At 48.0% G+C, this 5,597-nt stretch overlaps 1 pseudogene; it reads right to left on the bottom strand.

The window, feature by feature from the left end:
* Positions 1 to 1,623: 1,623 nt before the first annotated feature.
* LOC116673480 (uncharacterized) lies at positions 1,624 to 2,952 on the bottom strand (annotated as a pseudogene).
* Between the last annotated feature and the right edge of the window lie 2,645 nt (positions 2,953 to 5,597).

The following is a 5,597-nucleotide window of genomic DNA, read 5'->3' as shown; positions in this document are numbered from 1 at the left end:
TTCAGTCGGGTCCGCTATGTTGGGCTTTTTCTCTCCCTTAGAGCCGTATTTCCCTTTTTGCACATTATAATCTTCACCTCCTCGTTACTTTCCATTAGAAGCTGCTGCTCATTGGGTGAAACATATGGCGCATGCGTCTTCTCCATCTCTGCATCAGTAACTCTGTGATCAATACCGTGGTCTATTTGAGAAAGCCGTGAACGTGCACTTATCCCAGCTATCTACACCTAGCTTGATATAGCTCCACCTCTTCATCCTGGCTCGGCAAACGTGCAACCGATTAAGCTGCGATGAGTCAAGCTGCGCTTTTACATTTATCCTGGATATCTTTATTCTACTTTCGTGCAACAGGCCCCTGTTCCGCTAATGTTTAGGGTTTCTTCAGCTTCAGGTTGGTTTTTAACTTAGGTTTGTAGTACTTACATAGTAACCAGTAGATTTCTGGTGAACGTGGGTTTCAAACATGCTGCTTGGTTTAAATGCAACTCCTGTTGCGTCTCTGCCATTGGAGATTTTTTTTTTTTTAACTGCCCCCCTGCCCCCTCTCTTTCTTTCTCTCTCTCTCTCTGTGTCTCTCTCTTAGAAAGTTATACTGAGTATGAAAACTCTTGTTCATCACATTTTACTTCATAATTGCAACCGGATGTGTTGTATTCATTGTTGCAAAACGTTCTGTATATAGTTTGTTTGTTACCATGACAACACCATTGACCTGAAGCTCGCTGCTGTCATGTAAATAGTTATCTAATCAGCAATAAATATAACAATTTCTAATCAACCCATATCAATTGCATGCTTAAAATAACATACTGGTTAAAGCCCCTCCCATTTCAAGACAACTCGACCCACTTCCGGGTGAAATCTGCCCACTTCCGGGTTAGGCCCCGCCCAGTCCGAGTACGGATACGGATACGGATACAGATAATTCATGTGGTAAACAGATACAGATAATGCTGTACTCGCTCATCCCTACTTGATATGCCTTAAAGCAATTCCAGTCAGTTGAGTAGGCTGAGAGAGTGCTGGGGGGGGGAAGAAGACTGTTGAGGATGGCATCTTGAGAGGCGTAAGAGAGATTTCTTAGATGGTTTGGTAGGTGAACGTTGTGGCTGAAAACGGTGGCACTGGCGTTGAATGTCCGATTCTGGAGCCAAGCGTCTGAATTTCTGAAAAGAGAAATAATGAGTCTGATGCGTTTGTGGTGGTCGGGCACGTAAGCAGCCCTGAGGATGAACTGGTGCTGGGCTGATATTATAGTGAGCTTGCAAAAGAATTGTGTAATGTCCAGGGAGCGAGAGTGACCTTTATTTAAAATGTCTACTACTGCTGTGTTGTCGGAGTGAATGAGTATGGATCTTTTGGACCATTTGTACCCCCAAAGAATGGCAGCCAAGACAATGGGGTAAAGTTCATGGAACGCAGACAAAGGAGACCCAGACTCTGCGTCAAAATTACGGAATTCCAAAGGCCAAGCTGAAGCAAACCACCTCTTGCCATAGTAGCCGCCAAAACCTATGGAGGGAACTGCATGTACAGCTGAATGTCCTCGTAAAAAAAAGAAATGCTATTCCAAGAAGCCAGAAATGCATTTCCATCTTGCACAGCTCGTCCAAGACGACCCTATCATGGAGAGGGGATGGCAGTGGCCTTGGACAAAAGGCTGGACAGAAAGGATTTGGCTTGGGGAATTATGTGGATGGCGTAATTGAGATGACCAAGGAGAGCTAATAACTGGCATTTGGTGCATCTGACTGCGAGAAGAAAGTTCGACAGGAGGGTAATGCGCTGCACTTTCTCAGATGGCAAAGATGCCTGGAAGGACACAGAATCCAGGGTAATTGCAAAGAACTCGACGGAGGTGCTAGGCCTCTAGATCTTCTCATTGGACAGAGTGATGCCGAGTTCGCAGAAAGCTGTAACGAGAGTACAAAGCTCCATGTGAGGAGGAGAGGATGGAGGGGTGACGATGACGAGATCGTCGAGGAGGTGGAGTACGTAAGGAAGTCTGTGATTGTTAATCAGGATCCAGCACAGGGCTTCAGACAGAGAGTCAAAGATTTTGGGACTGCTTCTGCAGCCAAAGGCTAGGCGCACGGAGAAATAGTAGGCTCCCTCCCAGCAGACCCTGAAAAAACACCAGAAATCCGGATCAATGGACAGAATCTTAAATGCACTGGTGATGTCGGTTTTGGAAAGGGAATAATGCAAAAGGAGAAGAAAGGTCATCAACCTCTTTTTCCCCAAAGTATTTCCAAGTGGCGACGCCAATGGGACTGATGCTGAACACAGGAAAAGGAGGCACAACAAACAAGCAATCATAAAACCGTCCTTCACTTCCTTTGCCAGTAAAGAGGTGACAGTGAACGGGTCTGTGACACACCGGGAGCTGGTGTGTCTGTTTAAAAATTATTATATCAGCAATTCTTTCCACCGACAAAAAAACAGAACAAACAGTTACTTAAATTTAGCATTTTATTCAATATAAGTTAAAAATTATAAAAACACAAGTAATTAAAGTTAACAGCTGAGAATGGCGGCCTGATCAAGTCCCTATGACAGTCAGTCGTTAAGTTGATCACAAAGGAGCGGCCGATTCCACAGAGGGTAGCCTGAGCTCCTCTTCTCTTTCGCCGCTCTGCGTTGCGATGCCCACACGGCAGACTCTGGGGAAGGAATAAGGGCAGCTCTCAGGCAAGTACGACACCAGACATTTCTTTCCCACACATTCAAAGAGGACATCTGGAGGACTTCCCTTTACTTATCTGTACACATGCGTTGAACTCCCCATTTGGGTGGCTGCACTCCCCCTGCTACTTTTGGCTTTAAGGGCGTAGTTTGGTCTGCACCACAACGCGTTCACCTGCACTTACGACGATTTGTCATGGCTGCAACTCCTCCAGCCTGTCCGCTCACCTCCATGTCCTCTCCTTCCCAGTGTGCCAACTTCTCCATTGTCCTCCTTGTCAGTCCATCTCCGCGTTCTGTCGCTCTTCCTTTGTGCCTGTTTCCCCAAGATCTCCTCCTCGCTTTTGCTCGGTGCGTGTTGCCCCGTCAACCCCCTTTGCTTCTGCTCAATCTGTTTCCCCGTCAACCCCTCTTGCTACTGCTCTGTCCGTGTTCTCCCGTGACCTCTTCCTGTCTGTCTTTTCTGTCTTCCTTGCTTGTGTTCCTTTGCCTCCTTTTCACTCCCCAGTCTCCCTGCCACACCTGTTTCTCATTCAGCTCATTAGTCAGGTTGTGTTGTGGGAAAGAAAAAGGAGGAGGTTCCAGTCTTGTCAAGGTGGTGTCATCCCACTACAACAGTTTATGCAATACTTAAAAACATCCAAATAGAATAAAAGCATGCATACGCTAAAAACCTTAAAAACACATACCATTAGTCCATTTAAAAACATGGTCACAGCCATTCACATGCACAATCATGTTAGTGGTACGGAAATCTTGACATCCACCTTTGACAGGTCCGTGAGAGCGGACTAGAGCTTGAGGCACGAGTGTGAAGTCACAGGGAGGACCTTAATACCTGGATGGAAACCATTGGTGAAGCTGTTAAGTAGGAAGTCAACAAACTGTCTATCAGGGTGATGTTGTAAGGCAATGACAAGGCTATTTACTTCAACTGGCGTGCTGAGGTCCCGTGCCAGTCCTTCCGCAGGCAAGAGGGCAGGTGCGCCTGGCGTGAACCCTGCCGCAAAAGGACATGCAGGAGCTGGCAGTTGAACAGGGAGCAGCCAAGGTCGTTGAAATTGTTGCAAACCATCCTGCCACCCTGATAGAGAACCGGCCTTCCCCGTTTGTCGACCCCTTTTAGCAGGGGGACACGGCCAGAAGGACGAGCGTCCGCAGGCCTGGGGATGATAGGGGTGGGGGCGCGGCAGAAGACAGGCGGTTGAACACGGCGCTGTAACAAGAAGAAGAAGGGCATGAATGAGGAGGAGGTGGGGCGCTGCACAGGGGTGGGTGGGATGGGGGCACCGCACAATCCGCAGGAGAGGGATGCACGGGCAGCAGTACGTACCCTGGTTAAATTGCTGGATACAACCGGCTGACGTAGTTACAAAGTGCACGTGATAACTTTAGAAACCCGTCTCCCCGAATCGTAAAACCATGTCGAGCACGGTGCACAGATAATCATCCAACTCCGGTCCCCGTACAGGGAAGGCTGAGCAGACGACGTCACGGAAGAGAGAAAAAACAAAGGCAAATTCAGCCGGAGTTAGGTCCCTCGACCTGGAGGGCAAGGGCCAACGGAGCTGCACCGAACCAAGGCTAGTCTGCAATTCCTTAGGCTGGCTGGCGTCCAACATGGACGGTTGGAGAAGCAGGGCTAGATTGACGTAATTACCAGAGAGGATTTGCTGGTCGATGTGCAGATGAATCTGGCTGAGAGACCGGAGTTGTTGTAGCAAGGGAAAAAATTGTTAACAGAAAAAACATTTGGGTGTTGGGGAAGGAAGGGGGTGGGGATGGGTGAGTGGGGGTAAGGACAGACCAGGTGGAAAAGAAGAAGGCCGAGGATTGTCCAGGATGATGCCAGACAGGTCTTGAAGAGCTGCTGGACAGGGCACAAGAATTTCAGAGTGGCCATCTCGGAAAGAGAGAGGAACAGAAGCTGCATGGCTGTGAGCGGCAGAAGGAAGGGTAGACGAAGGGATGAAAAGATGCGTGTGCATGGGGACCTTGTGAAGACTGCGAACACAGGGATGGAAAAAAAGGCTAAGATTGCCTGAGACATAACAAACACTAAGGGAGCAGGCACATGGGGACATACCAACTGACCCCGCCAGGGGGAGCCGATGAAGCATGCTGCGGCTGTTGATGACCAGTGACATCATGAGTGACGCTGGCCCGGAGGTTGCAGCTCCAGGGTTAGCAACGGAAGTGAGGTAGAGCTGGAACAAGGCAGGTTTATTGTCGCTGCGGCGGAAGGGAATGTCTTTTTCGCTGAGATACCGTTGAAGGCGGGCCACGGTCCAGTCCCCTGACATCAGGCGTCATTGGTGGAGGTGTATTCTATTCTGCAAGGGGACAACATATTTACCTTTTAGGAATGAGAAGAGAAAAGGTGATGGAAAAAAAGCATTTTAGCCCAACACACTCAAGTGAGCCGAGCAATAGGTTAAACAAATCAGGAGTACCACACAATTGATCTTCATTACCCAGTTAAGCAATCCTTCAACAAAGACAGGCGTAACACAGTGTTAACACCTTTAGTCCCTAACACAGTAAAATGCAATGTATCAAGACAACAGTATATGCCGCCAAGCAGGTTTGTTTTTGATACATTTTCCAGCTCGCCCAAGCATTTTCCTCAAAATGTAAGTAAAATCTGGTCCAACCACTCTAGCACTGTCATGAACAAAATGAAGAATTTAAAATCATTAACACAATTTGTATGAACCATTACAGATGAACTGTGGGACTACACTTTTGCAAGGCTTCTTTTGTCCTTCCTTCCACATAGAAACTTGTGGCAGCCTGAACCAACTGGTCCCGTCCTTCCACAGTGGTGATATGCCTTGGTGATCCCAATAAGGACAGGCTCTCGGCAGCTTCCTCAAAAGCATCTCCGGCCAATGCAATATCAACTGCCTCAC

The sequence above is a fragment of the Etheostoma spectabile genome, chromosome 23 (genome assembly GCF_008692095.1).
Source record: "Etheostoma spectabile isolate EspeVRDwgs_2016 chromosome 23, UIUC_Espe_1.0, whole genome shotgun sequence".
In the NCBI taxonomy this organism is placed as follows: Eukaryota; Metazoa; Chordata; class Actinopteri; order Perciformes; family Percidae; genus Etheostoma; species Etheostoma spectabile.
The sequence above is the reverse complement of the archived record's forward strand: the minus strand, read 5'-3'. Positions and strand labels throughout refer to the sequence as shown.